Raw genomic sequence first — 21,750 nt, forward strand, 5'->3', positions numbered from 1 at the left:
ATGGGTGCTTACGATATGGTTGAACATCTTTGTCACCTATATCAAGGACAAGCAAGGCACTGGAAGAGGAACTCCAAAGAATACCTGGAAGATCTTAAGAAGAAGGGAAATAAGATTTCTACTTCAGGTATACATGTTATAGAAGTCAACCTCTCTATTTCTTCATCGTGGGTATTAGATACCGGATGTGCTTCGCACATTTATACTAATGTACAAGCGCTGAGGAATAGCAGGGCATTGACAAAGGGTGAGATAGACCTACGAGTAGGCAATGGAGCACGAGTTGCTGCTATTGCTGTAGGAACTTATCATCTATCTTTTCCCTCTGGGCTTGTACTAGAATTAGATGATTGTTGTTATGTGCCTGCCTTGACTAAGAACATAATTTCAGTTTCTTGTTTGGACAAGAAAGGATTTTCGTTTATAATAAAGAACAAATGTTGTTCTGTCTATTTAAACGATATGTTCTATTGTAGTGCACCTCTAATAAATGGACTCTATATTCTAGACCTTGAGAGCCCTATCTATAACATAAATACCAAGCGGTTCAAGTCAAATGACATGAACCAAACCTACCTCTAGCACTGTCGTTTAGGTCATATAAATGACAAGCGTTTATCCCAGCTCCATAAGGATGGTTTGCTGTACTCATTTGATTTAGAATCATATGAGATATGCGAGTCATGCCTACGAGGTAAGATGACCAAGACTCCCTTTAGTGGGCACAGCGAGAGAGCGACTGATTTGTTAGGACTCATACATAGTGATGTATGTGGCCCTTTCAATGTCGCTGCTAGAGGTGGTTATAGGTACTTCATCACATTTACTGATGACTTCAGTAGATATGGTTATATGTATTTGATGACACATAAATCTGAATCCTTTGAAAAGTTCAAAGAATTCAAGAATGAAGTACAGAACCAGCTTGGCAAGAGTATTAAGGTACTTCGATCAGATCGAGGTGGTGAATACTTAAGCCATGAGTTTCGTGACTATTTAGCTGAGTGTGAGATTTTATTTCAACTCACTCCTCCTGGAACACCACAGTGGAATGGTGTATCCGAAAGGAGGAATCGTACCTTATTAGATATGATACGATCTATGATGAGTCACACAGATCTTCCGACATATCTATGGGGATATGCTCTAGACACGGCAGCTTTCATTCTCAACCGAGTTCCATCCAAGGCCGTGATAAAGACACCATATAGGATGTGGACTGGGAGAGATGCCCAGGTGTCTTTCATGAGGATTTGGGGATGTGAGGCTTACGTACGACGTCAAGTCTCAGACAAATTAGGACCCAAATCCGACAAGTGCTATTTCATCGGATATCCCAAGGAAACTAAGGGATATTACTTCTACATTCCCAATAGTTGTGGCAAAGACTGGGGTCTTTCTAGAAAGGGACTTTGTTTCTAGAAAGACTAGTGGGAGCGCGTTCGATCTTGAAGAAGTTCAAGATGCGAACAATAGCACTGATGCCTCGATGGAAATTGAACTGTAACCACAAAGTGTTGTGGATGATGTTGTTCCACAAGGAGTTGAGGAACAACAACCGGTTCAAGTAGACATACCTCTTCGCAGGTCTGATAGGGTACGTCGTCAGCCTGAGAGATACTCATTTCTCTTGTCTGACCATGATGACATTGTGCTCATAGAGGATGAGCCTACCACCTATCAGGAAGCTGTGATGAGACCAGATTCCGAGAAATGGCTAGAAGCCATGAGATCCGAAATGGAATCCATGTACACCAACCAAGTATGGACTTTGGTTGATCCACCTGAAGGGGTAAAACCCATTGGGTGTAAGTGGGTCTTTAAGAGAAAGACTAACATGGATGGACTTATTTATAAGGGTCGCTTGGTAGCTAAAGGTTTCAAGCAGATTCATGGTATTGACTATGATGAAACATTTTCTCCAGTAGCTATGTTTAAGTCCATTCGGATCATGCTTGCTATTGCAGCCTACCATGACTATGAGATATGGCAGATGGATGTCAAAATCGCGTTTCTGAATGGAAACCTACTCGAGGATGTGTACATGACACAACCTGAGGGTTTTGTAGATCCACAGCATACTAGCAGAGTATGCAAGCTGCATAAAGCAAGCTTCTCGGAGCTGGAATCTTCGTTTCGATGATGCAATCAAATAGTTCGGTTTCATCAAGAACGAAGATGAGCCTTGTGTCTACAAGAAGGTTGTAGGGGATATAGTTGTCTTCCTCATATTTTATGTGGATGACATACTACTCATTGGGAAGGACATCCCTATGCTTCAGTCTGTCAAGACCTGGCTAGGGAGTTACTTCTCAATGAAGGACTTAGGTGAAGCATCCCGTATTTTAGGGATACAGATCTATAGAGATAGATCTAAGAGATTGCTTGGCCTAAGTCAGAGTACATACATTGACAAGGTACTTCTACGGTTTGCCATGCAGAACTCCAAGAAGGAATTTCTGCCGATGTCACATGGCGTGAGTCTTTCAAAGACTCAAGGTCCCTCTTCTAGAGAGAAGAGAGACCGCATGGATCATATCCCTTATGCCTCAGCCATAGGATCGATCATGTACGCCATGCTATGTACTCGACCTGATGTCTTGTATGCTTTGAGCATGACAAGCAGATACCAGTCAGATCCAGGTGAAAGTCACTGGATAGCGGTCAAGAATATTCTTAAGTACTTGAGAAGGACTAAAGAATATTTCTTGATATATGGAGGCAATGATGAGCTAGCTGTAAAGGGTTACAGTGATGCTAGCTTCCAGACCGACTAGGATGACTATAGATCACAGTCGGGGTTCGTATTTTGCATTAATGGTGTTGTCAGCTGGAAGAGTTCGAAGCAGGATACAGTAGCTGATTCTACAACAGAAGCCGAGCAAAGGAGGCAGTTTGGATCCGTAAGTTCATCACTGAACTTGGGGTGGTTCCTAGCATTGCTGATCCCATTGAGCTCTATTGTGACAACAATGGAGCTATAGCACAGGCGAAGGAACCTCGCTCACACCAGCGGACCAAACACATACTACGGCGCTTCCATCTCATTCGAGAGATCATCGAGAGAGGAGATGTGAAGATTTGTAGAGTACCTACAGAGGCTAAAATCACAGATCCCTTGACCAAGGCTTTGGCACAGAGGAAGCATGATGGTCACACTAGGTCATTGGGGCTTAGAGCCTACACTGATTGGCACTAGTGCTAGTGGGAGATTGTTAGCTAGAGCCCTAGAGCCAATCATTTGATGATTGTATTTTGGACTTATTGTATCATATTCTTATATAAATAAAGGCATTTGGATTTTGGTTATTATACTTACTTGTATTGGTGCCAAATAAACTAAGTATAATAATGTCCTTGAGTAGACGGTTCTCACCTATATCAATCGGTTAGTTGAACCGATAGTGAGATGATATAGGGAACACTACTCTTAATCATTCCTAGTCTAGTATTAACATTCAGGGACAATGTTAATGCAATAAGACTAGCATGTAGGTCAACTCGATGACTTGATCTCACAAGTCATGGATATAGAGATATCAAGTTGACACATGGGTATACATTAGAGAATGTATACTGAATGACCCGCCATGAGAAAGTATCATGGATCGTTATATGAGTGTCATATACTTTCTCATGTGGCTATTAGTATGACTACTAGTCCTTAGACCTGAAGTCACCATAGATCCCTACATAAGGAGTTATGTACTTTGGTTTCGTCAAACGTCACCCGTAATTGGGTGGACTATAAAGGCGATTACTGGGTAAAATTATGCAGAGGGATGTGAGTGATGTAGATGGGATCTATCCCTCCTATATGACGGGAGAGACATCGGTATTCTTGATAGAGTGAGACCACGAAGTGCATGACCATGCCCAAATGAGTCAATATGGGATATTGAGCTCATTTGATTTAGTGAGTCTACTTGGAGTTCAAGATTTAGATTGGTCAGAGGATGACACGGTCTATATCTCACATTGACCAATCTAGATGTCTAGGATAGAAGGACACTTGTCATATATTGTGAAGAGTCACAATTAGTAGTCACAAGGTGATGTCGGATCTCGACATTCTTGTAACTTGGGTAGTAATGATGTGTTGCTAGATACCGCTCATTACTTATGCTCCTAAATGGGTCTAGGGCATTGCCAACGTTACAAGAACCTATAGGGTCATACACTTAGGACAATTAGATGGAGATTAGGTTCATATGATGAACCAAGAGGATTAGATTCATTTGATGAATCAAATTGGATTAAGAGTAATCCTAATTGGGCTAACTTGAGTTTGACTCAAGTTGATTCATGTGTTCAATGAGTCTAATTTAGATTTTGACTCATTGAATCAATTTAATTAAATGAATTAGATTCATTATATTAAGTTGGCTTGAATCAAATGGTTGGATTCGATCAACCATGGAAGAGATTTGGTCAAGTTTGACTTGACTTGAGAGGAAGACTAAAAGTCAAGTTTGACTTGACTTTATGCCACCTCATTGGTGAGTTGGTATTGAAGTGGACCAATGATGTTACTCCACATCATCATGGGTGCCACCTCATGGAAGTTACAAAGCCATTTTCTTAATAACTTCACATTAATTGCATTTAATGGGGGGTTACACTATGGGAAGTGGCCGGCCACTTTTGGTCTTGAATGGGAATTCATTTTTCTCATTCATGTGATTATTCTTCCTTCTTCCTCTTGGAGCTCTCTTCCTCTCCCTCTCCTCCTCATCTTGGCCGAACCACAAATAGGTGCTAGCACACCTCTTTGTGTGTTTTTTCTCCACCTACGAGTCCGTGTGGATACTTCTAGAGGGGTATCTATCTTGATACTCTCGAGATCCGACATTTTGGAAGAGCGAGATACGCGAAGGCCTTCGCTACAAGGGTAAATTTCTAAACATGTAGATCTAAGTGTAGATCTAAAGTTTTTGAAACTCGTACTTGTATTTCATTCGGTTTTTCCTTGCACGGATCTATGGCTTTGGGTGATTCAGGGTTTCCGCGAGGCGAAAAGCGGTTTTCGCGGCCCGAAAAACCCAACAGTCCCAACAGAAGTATGTCATTGATCTTCTCTCCAAACACAACGTGCTTGACTCCAAGTCAGTCTCCACTCCAATTGCTGCTAGCTAGCTCTCATCTTACGTTGCATGATAAGTCTCCATCCTATGATGCAACTAAGTTCTAATAGGTGGTTGGGGTTTACAACATCTTCATATGACCCATCCTGATATTTCCTTTATGGTCAACAAGCTCTCACAATTTATGTATGCCCCTTCAGAAATGCACTGGGGCATTGTGAAGCTTCTGCTTCGGTATCTCAATGGTAGTAGGGATTTTGACATTTGTCTTCTTACAGATACACCTCTTACCCTTCATGGCTTCTCCGATATGGACTGCGCAGGAGATCTAGATGATCAGTGTTCTATAAGTGTATTTATTATTTTTCTGGGTGCTAATTCGATTTCTCGAAAATCTATCAAGTAACGTACGATTATGTGTTCTTTGACTGAGGCCGAATATCGGGCCATTACCTCTGTGACATCAGAGTTTCAATGGATTAAGTCACTTCTAACAGAATTGCTTCTTTTGGTTATCACGCATGTCATGCTCTTCACCGATAATTTGGGTGTCACCTATCTTTCAGTTAACTCTGTTTTCCACTCTCAAATGAAGCATCTGGTTATTGATTATCACTTTGTTCATGATCTGGTGTAGTCCTTTGAACTACGAATTACTCATATTCCTGCTACTAATCAATTGACCAATGCACTCACTAAGTCACCTTCTCGACCTTGGTTGTTAGCTATTTATAGTAAGATTGGTGTCATCTCTGGGATACTATTTTGAGGGAGTGTGTTAGAGAATATTTTATAAAATATTTTTATTTATTTATTTTCTAGTATTTTAGGTGGTCTCCTATTTTACACTTGTAATAGTATTTATATACTGCATGCATCATTAATAAAGATTGTCAATTAAACTTTCAACAGTCAATTCTTGATAGCAAAATACTTGCCAAGTTCTTGCCCTTGAAAGGTTCTCATAAATCCCTAAACCGTATGAATTTTATGAAACAACATAAGAACTCATAACAGGAAATATAAGAACATAAGCATAAATCTAGTTTTAGCGAAAGCATGGCAAAGAAAACAAAAAACATAAACATGACAAGGATTCTAATTGCAGAGGCATGATCTTTGTCATTTAGCATTATTTGAGAATCTCTGTGGAAGAAAAATATGTAGAAGCAAAATGAAGAGATCTTCCAAGGGGATTAAGGTTGACGGCGCTGCAACCTTCATCAATTGGGGAGGAGAATTTATGTCAAGATGATCCCTGAACCCTTGGAGACCTCCCCTTATATAGACAACTAATCTGTTATCAACCCATAAATCACAACGGATCGGGTTAAAGGGTTCTACATATTCAATCCACATCCAATAATCTAAAATTCAATAACCTTAAGTTAAATCACTTAAACTCTAACAATCTCTCACTTGGGTTACATGTGAGTTGTGTATGAAATATAAGTAAAACTTTAGTTGATATCAAACTTTATTAGTATAAATACCCCTATAAATAATCTAATTCATTAACTTCAATAGTATAGAACTAAAGAGGTCATAACTACTATATATGCCTATAACAAATCTTAACAGTGATCATAATACCAATGTCATTAATGACATACATCAAGATATGAATATGTATTATGGAAATTACATAAAATGTGATTGTTAATTTCCAACTGGTCTTGAATGCCCCAAAATGGTCTAATCATATTTGCAAACATTTTATGTCAAGCTACATTAGCAAATCATGATCTAAGCATTATGATTCCATAAGAAATTTATATTATATTTACAAGCACAAAATTTTAAATACTAATAGTAAATCATGATACTTTATTTCAGAATGTTTAGACAAACATATAAAATTTCCATTAATATTTTGAACTATAAGTATATACAATAATCAAAATAAAATATTTATCTTTATTAACAAAATATAGAGTAATAAAGAAAATACAAACTTCCACTAGATGAGTTCTTCTATCATAAGAAGGATTTACATATTTATAACATGCGCATGAAACACCTTAGGCACCAAGCCCTTGGTGAGTGAATTTGTCAACATTGAATTTATGCTAATGTGCTCTATCATGACCTAATGACTCTGAACTTTTCTTTAAGTGCTAGAAATGTATTTGGACTTTGACAAACTGCAATTGTTCTTAGTATACAATTCTGTGACTTTATTATTATAGTTGATTATTAAGGATCTGTCAATGTCATGAATGATTTGTAGCACTGTGAAGAAGTTTTGTAGTCAAATTCCATGATTGGATGTTTTGTGGCATGCTACCAACTTTTCCTTCATAGTAGAAGTGGCTACTAGTGTTTGCTTGACTTTCTTCCAAGATATAGCTCCTCCACCAAGTATGAAAATATAGCTCTGAAGTGATCTCCTGCTATCCAAGCATTCTATAACATCAGAGTCTGAATATCTAATCATCTCTAAGTGATCTGACCTCTGATACGTGAGCATCTATCGCTTAGTTCTTTGCAAATATTGCATCATTCTCTTTACTACTTTCCAGTATGATGGTCCTAAGTTACTAACATATCAACCAAACATCTCCACAATAAATGCTATATCTAATTGAGTGCAAATTGTTAGGTTTGCAAAGTTATAAATAAAATCCCACATTAAAAATACATAAGAAAGATCATGAACTTATAAGCGAAAGATATCTTCATTGGTATGAGATCTTTTGGGTAAAGTATGAAAATAAAGCCATAAGGGTTTTAACCCAAAGTGGATAATATCATATCATTGTGGACATCTCTAAATTCCTTCAGTCCTAATAATTAGTATCAGAGCCTAGATTTTCAAAAGGTTTAATCACCGTTGTGCACAAGAGCTATAATCTAATCTAGTCATGTGAGTAGAATATTGATCTCAAACGAGGAAGTAGGGGGCTCCTGTGTTCAGATCAAAAGAACCATACACCAGGCAGAAAGTTCTGATGGATAGCCAGTTAGAGAAGCTCTAGTTGCGACTAGGCAAGATGGCCTACTAAGTCAATTGGACTGAGGGAAAAGGAAGTTTCAATAGGTTGGGTGGACTGAGGGACAGAAAGGCCTAGTAGATCGGTTGGACTAAGGGGCAGTAAGACCTGGTGGGTCAAGGATCAGACATCAAATGGATAGGCTTTTTGCTTAAGGGGGGCCAAGAATGCCTCTTGAATGATCACGACAGATTTGTATACTTAAAACAAAGGATACTTCACTATGATATTTCATTTCAAAAATATCAAATAGAAATGACTTGATTTTATGTAGCATACCCTTATTATTACTTACAAGCAATATGTCATCTATATATGCACTGATCAACATGTTTTCTCTAAGTCTAAATGAGTTTATCATTTGATTAAATTTTTGGTATCACTGATAAGACGTCTATTTTAAATCCTAAATGGGCTCTTTTAATTTACACATACTAGGTGATTTGAGTCTGAAAACTCAAAGTTCTTTAGTTGCATCATATATATAGACTTCTCAATATCTCCATTAAGGAATGCACTCTTTATGTCCATTTGGCATAGCTCGAAATCATAGTGAGTTATAAGTATCATGATTACCCTTAGAGAGTCTTTATCGACACAGATATGAAAGTCTCCTTGTAATCAATATTTTCCTTCTAAATAAATTCCTTAGTAACAAGATGAGTCTTATACTTTTTGACATTGCCTCTCAAATCTCACTTGATTTTAAATATTCATTTACAACCAACTAGTTTTGATCTTTTAGGTAATTCATTTCCAAATGTCATTGTTTGCCATAGAATTCAAATCTTCTTACATGGCGTTAATCCACATTCCAAGGTTAAAGTATTATCTGACCTCTTAGAAATATATATGATCACTTTCCAACTCTATGTTAAAATCATGTTCTTGGAAATAAACATAATCATGAGAAGTCATGGTTCTCCGTTCCCTTGTAGATCACCTTAAAAGCACTTGTACTTTTAAGGAATGTGCTCATCAATATGAGGCAATACCTCAATTTTAGTGGTAGACTTTTCCAATTACATTAGAGATGTCATGGAAATATCTTGGTTCACTATGTTCACTAGATGTGCAATATCCATAATGTGTGATATAGTAACCATACCACCACTGATCACACTAGTAGTGACCATAGTAGGATCGCCAATATTTTCCTCAAAAGATACTTCCTTGATCTTATCACTCCCATTGTCCTTAATGAATTTGGTCTTTTCCGTTTTGAAGAAGAATCTCTTAGAGAGATAAAAAAATTTATACCTTTTTGATTTCTCAGAGTAACTTACAAAATAATAGCTAACTGTTCTTGAGTTCAATTTCCTTTCATTAGACTTGTAAGGCCTAGCCTTAACTAGACATACACAAATGTGTAAATTTCTAATGTTACCCTACCTACCTGTCCACATCTCGAATAAGGTTTTAGTTATTATTTTACTAGGTACTCTATTGAATAGGTAACCTACAGTCTTGAGTGTCTCAACCCACAAAGACTTTGGTAGATAAGTGAAGGTCATCATACTTTTCACCATATCTTTTAGGGTTTGATTGCGACACTCAACTATACCATTCCGACTGAGTATACTAGACATGATATATTGAGATACAATCCCACACTTGATACGATAGTTCACAAAAGGTCCTAGATGTTAATAATTGAGTACATCATATCAATCGTAATATTCACCTCCATGGTCGGATCATACAACTTTAATTTTCTTATATAGTTGATGTTCAACTTTAGCTTTAAAATTTTAAACATGTCCAAAGATTGTGACTTCTCATGAATAAGGTACAGATAGCTGAATCGAGATTAATCATTTATGAAACTAATGAAATATATATGCCCATTCCAAGATGTCTTAGGGAATAGTCTATAAATATATATATGTACTAGCTCCAAAATATCACTACAACAACTTGCTCCTTTATTCCTTTTGTTAGCTATCTTTCCTTTAACACACTCAATGCAGATATCAAAGTCTGACATGGAATTGAGAATTTAATGTGACATTAACCTTTCTGAGCATTGTTTGGATATATATCCTAAAACCCTATGCCATAATACGAATTCTTGTCAGTTAATTTGTATTTTTGTACATATACTATACATGATCTCATTGTCAATCGTAGGAGTTATGGTGTTTAGTTTATAAAGTTTATCAAGAAATCATGGTTAACCAATACTGAATTAAAGAAAATATAAAAAATTTCAATTCTATATGAACAAGAATAATCCGATTTATCCAAATAAGAAATTGAAATGAATCTTTGAAAAGATGGTACATTCAATTCAGAATGACATTAGTTCCTAAACAAAGTCTAAAAAGACCAACCGACTCTACTTTAGCCTTCTTTTCATTCCTCGTATAGATGTACCTTTCACTATTAAGCGAAAGTTGGCTCCTGAGACAACCCTGTATAATGACACTTATGTGAGTAGTAGCACTAGTATCTATCCACCAAGTGTTAGTGGGTACAATAGTCAAATTGACTTTTGAACTAATAAGAGTGAGAAATTTACCCTTCTTTAAACGTGAGTAGACGTACTTGGGGTAGTATTTCTTCATATGACTTTTCTTCTTGTAGGAGAAACAAGTAGACTCCTCTTCTTTTGCTCCTTATGGTCAAAACCTCCAAAATCTACAGTTTACTTTTTGTTTCCTTTGTTGATCCACTTTTTCTTCTTGCCTGAACCTTGGGAACTAGATGCTAGATAAACACTTTTAGGTGTCTCACGCCTCATTCTCTTCTCCTCTTGCACGCGCTGATCTATAACCTCATTCAATGTCCACCTTTTTTTTGAGTATTATAACATATCTTAAAAGTATTGAACTGTATAAGTAGAAACATCAAGATGAAATGACTGACATAAAATTAGATATATTGAGTTTAAGTGCTTTTAGACTTGTGGTGATATTGAATATTTCCATAATATACTCGATATTTTCTTTACTGTTATATTGCATAGTTACCAACTTCGAAAGAAATATGGTAGTCTCAACCTTTTTGTTTGCCATGAAATGGTCTGCTAATTGACTAAGAAAACTCCTAGTGTCCTCTTCCTCAGGTATTATATTGATCAATTAATTATTGTCGGAATTAAAAGTCTCATGATACTTAGAAACATGTAATTCGATCGCTCCTACTTGTCAAATTCTGCCCTCTGCTCTATAATGCTAGCACTGATCGGGATTGTGAGATAATTATATCTCAATGCATAGTCTAAGTCCATAAGACTTAAGACTACCACAACTTCCTCTTTCCACTCGGCAAAATTTGAAATAGTTAGTGTAGGAATGTTATTAATACTGGCTATAACAGATTGTACTAAAATTTTAAAAAAAAGTGTAAATAATGTAAGCTCACGATTTAATTAAAGAAAAACATGTAATAAGACATAATATTATGCAAATAAAATAAAATTTTAAAGGCATACAAATGAGTTCTTTATGAGATATCAAATATAACATTACGAACTAAAATATAATTTATTAGTGATACTCTCTAATATAATTCAAATTTTAATTGGTAACATAATGAGTCTTCCTTTGGGTCGGCCCATTATGCACATAATTTGACACTTTATATGAGTTATGTTTGATCCAAATCTTACAACAACTTTGATTTGTCATACAATATATCTTCCTTTGGGTCGACATATTTTATGCATAATCTAAACAAAATAAATTCTATTCTATAGTTGTAGGTTAATTGTAAACATATATCCGACATAAAAATATTTTTTTTCCTTGGGGTCAATTACTTTTAGTATAGATATATATCTATTGACACAAAATATATTAAACCTACCTAATGTGTCTTCCTTTGGGCCGACACAATACTTAAATTTAATAACACGTGTGTAGATAGACCCAAGAAAATCCTAAGAACTTTATTTGAATAGATAATTACTTGATCAACTTTAATAGCTCAAAATTAGGCTTAGTAATCGATTGATAACTTATGACAATCGATCGAAATTACATAATCAATTAAATTAATTGATTTGAAAATCTACTGTATGTGACATCAGGATCATCAATCGATAGATGATGAGTACCAATCAATTAATGTAAAACAATTGATCTTGCTAATCGATCACAAACCCTTATGTGTTGAATATCTAACTTATCAATCGATTGAGGCTTCATAGCAATCGATTGGTTGTCACCAATCGATTACTTAATCGATCCAAAGCCTTCTGCGATTGATTTTTGTATTGGCAATTGATTGGTGTAAATCACCAATCGATTGGCTAGTTCAATCGATCAGGTTGATCGATTAAATCAATCCCGTCACAAGTTTAAAGCTGTTTAATCGATTGGAAAAATTCTCAATTGATTAATGCCATCAATCAATTATGTTGATCGATTCCAATAGATTTTTATCGTAACATAAGGATTTTAATTGATTGGTAAAAATTGTCAATCAATTGACAACCTCTAATCGATTGACTTGATTGATCAGAAATTGATCTTTTATTCGATCTCATCAACCTAATCGATTCGTGAAATTCACCAATTGATTGGTGTTAACTGAATCTATTGGGTTAATCAATTCCCATCACTTCTGTTCATAAATTTATGTTTGGTAATCGATTATCCGACCAAGGCAATCAATTACACCATTGTGATTTTGACATAAAATTAGATTGACACGAAGAATCGTGATTTTGACATAAAATTAGATTGACACGACGATTCTTCTTGAAGGTGGTGGCGGTTCATCGATGTTCTTCTTGTTCTTTGTAAAAATCACAAAAAAACATAGAAGAACAAGCCTTTCCTAGGTTTTCTTTAAAGTAATTCGATGACCAAACATAAAAACAAAAGATCGACGACAAATCTATATTGCATTGCCATAAAATTGAAGAAACAGAGCCTTGACTCTAATACCAATTGAAAGGTTCTTGTAAATCCCTAGACTGCATGAATTCTATGAAACAAAATAAGAACTCGTAACATGAAATACAAGAACATGAGCATGGATCTAATTTCAATGAAAGCATGGCAAAGAAACATAAACATGACAAGGAACCTGATTGCAGAGCCATGATCTTTGTTCTTTAGTGTCGTTTGAGAATCCTTGTTGAAGAAGAAGAAGAAGGGGAAGCAAAATGAAGAGATCTTCCAAGGGGCTTAGAGTTGACAGCATTGCAACTTTCATTAATAGGGGATGAGGGTTTATGTCAAGATGATACCCTAAACCCTTAGGGATCTTCCCTTATATAGATAACTAATTTGTTATCAACCCATAGATGATAACGGATTGGGCTAAAGGGTTCTCTACATTCAACCCACATCTAATAATCCAAAACTCAATAACCTTAATTTAGATCACTTAAATGGATTCGGTTCGTATTCATATGCATACCTTACAAATAAGCCCACCTAATATGAATTATATCCAACAACCCTCCCCATTTAATGGTTACTATTCAAAGGCAAAGTCACCCATGATTTATCTTTCCATAAATGACTGTAAGACTGGTCATATGAGACACTTGGGGTCAGCGTATGACCTTTTACTACTGAGGACATCGGATAATGATCCCAACGGGATGGACAGATGGCCATTGCATGGGGTGTTGCCACCAAGAGATTTGGAGGTCAATTTCTGGAAGAAAAATGCTTGCCAGGTTCCTGCCCTCCGCCATGTAATAACCACTGTTCAAAGGAAAAGCCACCTGTGATTTACCTCTATACAAATGACTATGAAGCCGATCGTGTTGGGTGCCGAAAGTTACCTTATGATCTTTTGCCACCGAGGATGGCGGATAATGACTCATTGTTCTCACGGATTTGTACAATTAGTGTTAGTATTAGCCCTAGTACCAATTATGAGATGGTTGTAAAGAACTTATTTTGTATCATATATAATTATTAATAAAAGGTAAAGTTGGTTATTATATTTATTTCAGTTCAGTAACGATTGAATAAGTATAATAATGTCCTTGGATAATAGACTCTTATCTACAACATATCAATTAGTTGAATTGATAGTGAGATATGTAGATATATATAGAACACTACTCTAAACTATTCCTAGTCAAGCATTAATATACAAGGACAATATTAATGCATTGAGACTAGTATGTAGGTCAACGGATGACTTAATCTCACAAGTCATGGATATGAGATATCAGGTTGATACATGGGTATATATTAGAGAATATATACTAAATGACCCACCATAAAAATGTTTCATGGATCGTTATATGAGTGTCATAAACATTCTCATGTGACTATTGATATAAATAGTCCTTAGACCTGAAGTAACTATGGTTCCCTACATAAGGAGTTGTGTACTTTGGTATCGGCAAACGTCACCTGTAACAAGGTGGACAATAAAGTCGATCACTGGGTACACAATGAATTATGCGGAGGGATGTGAGTAATATAGATGGGATCTATCCCTTCCATATGACGGAAGCGATATCTGTGGGTCTTGATTAGTAGGACACAAAGAAAGCATGGTCATGCTCAAATGAGTCAATATGAGATATTGAGCTTATTTGATTGAGTGTATCTACTTAGAGATCAAGAAATACAAAGGTTGATAAGAGGATGACACGGTCTATGCCTTATTGATCAATCTAGATATCAAGGATAGAGGGACCAAGTCATACAAGATAATAGCCACGGACAGGTTAGGTCGGATCTTGACCTTCTCGTCACTTGGGTAGCAATGATGCCTTGCTAGATGCCACCCATTGTTTATGTATCTAAATATTGATTTGGGTGCATTGCCAACGTTATGAAAATCTAATGGGTCACTCACAAAGAACAAGTAGATTTGGAGATGTATTCATATGATGAATAATTGGATTAAGTCTAATCCGAATTGGACTTATTGAGTTAGACTCAATTGGATCTAATTATTGGATTAAGTCCAATTCAAACTGGACTAGAGAAAGTCAACTCAAATTAATGAAATAGTGATTCATTGAATTTGACTTGTATGAGAATTAATTGAGTAAGACTCGATTGAATTAGACTTGAGTTAGACTCGAGTAAGTTAGACTTGAGTTAGACTCAAGTGAGATTTAATGATGATATTCATTGAATTTTGAATTTAATGATAATTGGTGACATTCATTAAATTTTGAATTCAATGAATCATTGGATTCAATTTTTCGAAATTGAATATGAAAGATAAGGAGTTTCAAAATGACCCTGAATGAAGAGTGAATACTCATTAAAGCTCATTAATGGAGTTAATGAGCATTAAGTATTTTCATTAGATGAAAAATACTTAAGCCAATTTTACTCTCAATTTTCTTACTTCTTCATGATCTCCTCCCTCTCTTCGCCTCTTGGCTGAATCTTCCTTCATAGGTTGCTAGCACAGCCTTAGGTGATAGGCATCTCCACTTAGTGAGTTTGTGAGACAAACGAACCCTTGTTCGTGTGGATATCATAGAGGCGCGAGTGTGTTCGTGCTGAGATCCGAGCTGTCAGGAGTCCGTGAGCACGCAACAAAGGTATACTCTATCATGTTCTTAGATATAAACTTATTATATATAATTTTGTTTCCCTTCGCATGGATCTTGAGGAGGAAATATATTTTTTCCGCTACGCGTTTACGTATTTAGCAACATATTTCCTTACAATTAGTACTTACACGAGTGATTACTCAAATAAATCTTGGGGTCAATTCTTAATAAGTGCAAAATATCTCACTAGTTCTTAATCCCCTCCATGCAAATGACCGTTGTACTAGGACAACTGCCTTCTTAATTTATGCACTCTCAAAGAGTATAGGGTCATCCTGACGGCACAAGTCAATACTTTTTTGCAATTTTGATTGTAAAAAAAAAAAAAATCTCTGCCCAAGCGAAGAAATGTCATGAAATACTGAACTTTTGCCCATCCAAATCCCTTGCCATACTTGGATTAGAGTAACCCTTGATTAAGATACTCCAAGAACCACTTAAATGTGCCATAATGAGTTAGATTTCTCTTTAGTCATTTAGCAATTGACTATAAATAGATCTCAAGATTTACGAACCTTTGAAAGCATGTAGTAATTAGGAATGAGTAAAATATTAGTTAAATCAAAATAATCACGAATTTAAAAGTTACGTTCAGTTAATTTAGAATTTTAATTTTAATTTTTAAAAAATATTAATTATTTTAATTTATTCGATTCAATCTTAATTTTAAAATTTAAAAATCAATTAAACTAAACTATTATATTACGAGCATTCAATTGATATGTCTGAACTAGTATTTAAAAGAATTTCTTTAAATTGTGACTAGGCACTGCGATCGATGAGCAGTGTATTTCCAATAGCAGTTGTCTACTGTGTAAAAAAAATTAATTAATCCGATAGCTGACTGAGTTAATCTATTTTATATTGATTTAGTTTAAGAAAATAACCTCACACATAGAATATATTAAATTAAAAATTATATTAATTCCAAACTACAAACTCTAAGAGGGTGTTTGGTTGATGGATTTAAGAATGAGGGAATGGAATGATAGTAAAAGATAGTGTTTGGATTATGGGTTTGGGAATGATAATTTGGGAATGATTTCTAAATTTATGGGAATCAACCAAACCCATATAACTAGGTGGGTTTCATTTCCATTCTCATTCCCATTACACCTTACTATCAAACTCATACCCATAGTCATTCCCATCATTTAACCAAACGCCCCCTAAATTTTTTTATAGACTCAATTAGATAATAAATATTTTAAATAAAAATATATACTATTTTTAATAGAGATTATAATTATTTTTTATTAAAATAAAAAATATTAAATATCATATGATATAAATACTTTTTTTAATTAATTATAATCTTTTTTTTATTTATCATGTATAGAATTTATTAATATATATTTTATATTATTTATTTCCTTTATTTATCATGTATATTATTTATTAATATATATATTTGATACTTATGTATTTCCTTACCTGTGTCGTCTGTGCTTGATCTATTGCCTGAACAACTTTTGTCCCTACTGTGGTCGTTTATTTCAATATCAGCGTTCTCTGCACCTCATCGTTCAAAATGAATTTCTAAAACTTTTTAGATATTAATGTATAGTTATTATTTGTATCTTTGGGTTATAAATTAAATTAAGATGATATAATTGTCTTTCTTAATTGCATGTTTCTTATTTCTTCTAACTATATTTTTCAAGCCTTTCATTATCCATCATCAAGTTCATCCATCAACAATGGCGGACGCACCTAAGGCCACGAGTCTACTTCTTTTATCTTTCTTCCTCCTCCAGTGCCTAACGAATGCCTCCTCCATCTCCAACGGACGTAGCTAAGGCTCGTGCTACTTCCCAGATAACGTCGAATGGCACGCATATACGCCATGAACGCCTACTACTACGCCGCCGGCCACAAGAAGATCAACTGCGTATATCGTTCATGAAGCAACCTGGATTGCTGGAAGATAATTTGATGGAGTTTGAGGCAAAGTGGAGAATAATTTTAGTTGAACCAAAAAACCAAAGAGAAAGAATAAATATAACTTTCTGCGTATATCCTTCAATCTTTGGCAATGTTTTTTTTTTTTTTTTTTTTTTTTTTTTTTTTGCAATTTTGACCGGTAAGAAAAAATTTTCCTGCAAAAGTCAATAAATATCCTGAAATTAAAATTGGACTTTCTATGCACATCTAAGAAAGCTCAAGATCCACCACTTAATAAGAGAAATCTATGCAACCCCAACAACGTATTGTCATAATATCGTAATTGTAAGAATTTTTCAATTTGTTGTATTGATATTCCTTAAATATAATACAACAATCAATGTGTCAAGATGGCCGAGTTGGTCTAAGGCGCCAGTTTCAGGTACTGGTCCGAAAGGGCATGGGTTCGAATCCCATTCTTGACAATAACCAATCTTTTTTTATTCGATCTTCAAAAAAAAATTATTATTTGGAAATCAAATCGCTGAGTAGAGTCGAGTGAATCAATTACAAGTGTGAAGGGTCTTTTTAAATATCCCATGATTTTCAGACAGATTTAAATATAACAAACTGTAGTGACACTACATGTTAAATATGAAGAATATAGGGCAATTTACTAAAGGGTGCATGTGAAAATCTAAATTTATCAAAAGTCGTACATTACTTTGGTATTTACTAAAGAGCGCATTTTTTTAAATGTATTTCCTATTTTATCCTCCTGATAATTTGACTTTTTCTACTGTTTTTCTTTTCTTCACTATATTTCTCTCTCTTCTCTCTCTTTTCTGTCGGTTGAAGATAGGAATAACATTAGTCAATTTTTAATCACATTTTAATACATTTGAAGAAGTCAAAATAAATAATGGACATCATATTTGGACTCCTTGTAATTTTAGAAATCCACAGGAACTGAAATGGGTGCAATAAGAGCTTTCTAGGTCGATTAGTGTGTTTCGGTCAAAACCCACTGATGGACCTAGAGAGCTCCGATTGCACCCATTTCAGTTTCTATGGATTTCTAAAATTACAAGGAGTTCAAATATAGTGTACATTATTTATTTTGGCCTTTTATAGATATTAACAAGTAAAATCAAAGAATCAGCATAAAAGCCCACGTTGGGCTTGATATGGAATCATATCAGACCCAACATGGGCCTGATATCATTCCATATCAGGCCCAATGTGGGGTTTTTTTGTCGATTCTTTAATTTTGCTTGTTAACATCTATAAAAAGCTAAAATAAATAATGGACACCATATTTGAACTCCTTGCAATTTTAGAAATCCATAGAAACTGAAATGAGTGCAATTGGAGCTCTCTAGGTTCATCAGTGGATTTTGACCGAAACCCACTGATCGACCTAGAAAGTTCTGATTGCACCCATTTCAGTTTCTATGAATTTCTAAAATTGCAAGAAGTTAAAATATGGTGTCCATTATTATTTTTGGCACTCATAGTGGTGGACCAGAGATTTTGAAAACCCTAATCTCTCTCTTTTTTTTTTTTTTTTTAATTTTTTTGTTGTTACTAGGCCTGATATCTTGGGCCTGATATGGGAGATATCAGGCTCACATTGGGCCTAATTAATATGAAGAGATATCAGGCCCAACGTGGGCATGATATCTCTTCATATCAGACCTAAACAAAAAAAAAGGAAAAAAGAAAGAAAGAAAGATTTAGGGTTTTTCAAAACCTCTAGTCCACCACTAGGAATGCCACAAATAATAATGGACACCATATTTGGACTCCTTGCAATTTTAGAAATCCACAGGAACTGAAATGAGTGCAATCGGAGCTTTCTAGGTCGATCAGTGGGTTTCGGTCAAAACGCACTGATGAACCTAGAGAGCTCCGATTGTACCCATTTCAGTTTCTATGGATTTTTAAAATTGCAAGGAGTTCAAATATGGTGTCCATTATTTATTTTGGCTTTTTATAGATGTTAACAAGTAAAATTAAAGAATCGGCAAAAAAGTCCACATTGGGCCTAATATGGACTTAAATCAGGCCCAACGTGGGTCTGATATGGAATGATATCAGGCCCAACGTGGGCCTGATATGGAATGATATCAGGCCCACGTTGGGCCTGATATGATTCCATATCAGGCCCAACGTGAGCTTTTATGCCGATTTTTTGATTTTGCTTGTTAACATCTATAAAAGGTCAAAATAAATAATGGACATCATATTTGAACTCCTTGCAATTTCATAAATCCATAGAAACTGAAATGAGTGCAATCGGAGCTCTCTAGGTCCATCAGTGGGTTTTGACCGAAACCCACTGATCGACCTAGAAAGCTCCGATTGCACCCATTTCAGTGCCTGTGGATTTCTAAAATTGCAAGAAGTCCAAATATGGTATCCATTATTTATTTTAGCTTCTTAAAATGTATTAAAATGTGATTAAAAATTGACTAATATTATTCCTATCTTCTGCGACAGAGAAGAGAGAGAAATATAGTGAAGAAAAAAAAATAGTAGAAAAAGTCAAATTATCAGAAGGATAAAATAGGAAATGTATTTAAAAAAGTGCGTTCTTTCGTAAATACCAAAGTAGTGTACGTTTTTTAGTAAATTAGATTTCCACGTGCGCCCTTTGGTAAATTACGGAATATATAAGAATATATAAATACAATGAAAATTAACGATTTTAATTCTGAAATTCTTACTATCTACCATAATTAATAGGGTTGATCGATCTAAAACCTAAGCCAGCATATTCAACCTGTCTAATTGGATCCACTTGATCACCCCAGCCTATTCATTTTGCGCATTTGACTCATCCAATTGGTGTGACTCAATCGGCTTACTCGAAGCAATAACATATAAGGAGAAATGAGTTAGGAAAATAATTTCTATTATTTCGGTAAGAAAGTAAATTTTATTTTAAAAGAAAATCTATATATTTTTATTGGTTAATTTTCTAGTGATTATAAAGTTTTATTACACTAAATACTAAAACTCAGAGCCGATTTAAACTAAGATTTTGCATGACCTTTATATTTTTAATTATTTTTTAATATATTTTATATGTTGCATGAGCTTTCGATAGTGGTCTGTTCAATTTTTTGATTTAGCACTTTCTAAATGACTGTGAGACCAACGACGTCCGGATCCGCATATGACCTTATATATAGAAATGTTAACTAGGTAGTAGAACAATGAATTGAAAATGTTGCACCTAAAGAGCAGATTTATGATTAATACGGGGTTGGAAAGAGTCCATTAAAGAAAGATCGACATGATGCAGCGAATCCAAATTCTGAGGCATTATCTCTGAAATTAATAGCTATTAATTATGTATGCTTTAAAGTATCCTCTTATGTGAACTTAGAACGCTCTTCATTGTCGCTGAACTAAATTAAGTCATCGTGTCTGCAACGAACTTCTGATAACTCTATTTGCCCAATTACAATATTTTGAGAGTTCAGAAATTCTGTGTTGAATATCAGGCAGAGGGATAGAAAGCCTGGCAAAATATACCGAAGCCTGGAGTGACTTTGACTTAGTTTGAGGATCGATTTTGACGTTTCAGCCACCAAACTTGACCTACGAGTCATATATAATCGATGTTCCTGCGATGACTTAGTCATTCCAATATGAACGTACCTTTTATCAAACAAGACTTTTGAACCCCATGAACTCAATGGCCAGAGAAGACTCAAAATTTCCTAGCAAGGTATTCTCTCTATTAATAGAATAGAGACAAGGTGGAATTTTTAAAACCTAAAGTCCTTCCCTTTTCATTCGTATCATGGAAGTTTCTGAATAGCTATTTTTCTTTTTGTTGCTAAGTTATTCAAAGTTAGAAGAAAGTAGTCTACAGTAGTTAGATAATCATTTCAAAGCTAGCAGTGTTCCACACTGAATTATTGCCATTCTAGATAATAACCTTTTGAAAGAAAAAAAAATTATAAAATAAATCTTTAGCTAGCGATGAACATGCTTTTTAAAACAGCCCGAACATGCTAGATTATTGAATGATGCAATCAAACAACTACGGGGCTAGTAATGAAATTTTAGAAGTATTGAATGATGCAATCGAATAATTTTCTGGTGTTTATTATCCTATTGTTCTTTTAGTTTTAGAGAATTTTTCTAGTATAATATTAGTTTTAAATAAACATATTAATAATGAATCTTTATCTTTTTGTATATTAGTTGATCCCGTCTAGAAACGGTGAGCCATAGAGCATCGGTGAGCTATCATGGAGCTTAACTGGGAACAAGACTT

General features: G+C 35.0%; 1 non-coding gene across 1 annotated transcript; it reads left to right on the forward strand.

Moving 5' to 3' along the window:
- Positions 1-17,860: 17,860 nt before the first annotated feature.
- Positions 17,861-17,941, forward strand: TRNAL-CAG. The gene has a single exon. It is a non-coding gene; the product is annotated as a tRNA-Leu (tRNA).
- The last annotated feature ends 3,809 nt before the right edge of the window (positions 17,942-21,750 follow it).

The sequence above is a fragment of the Zingiber officinale genome, chromosome 7A (assembly GCF_018446385.1).
Source record: "Zingiber officinale cultivar Zhangliang chromosome 7A, Zo_v1.1, whole genome shotgun sequence".
NCBI lineage: Eukaryota > Viridiplantae > Streptophyta > Magnoliopsida > Zingiberales > Zingiberaceae > Zingiber > Zingiber officinale.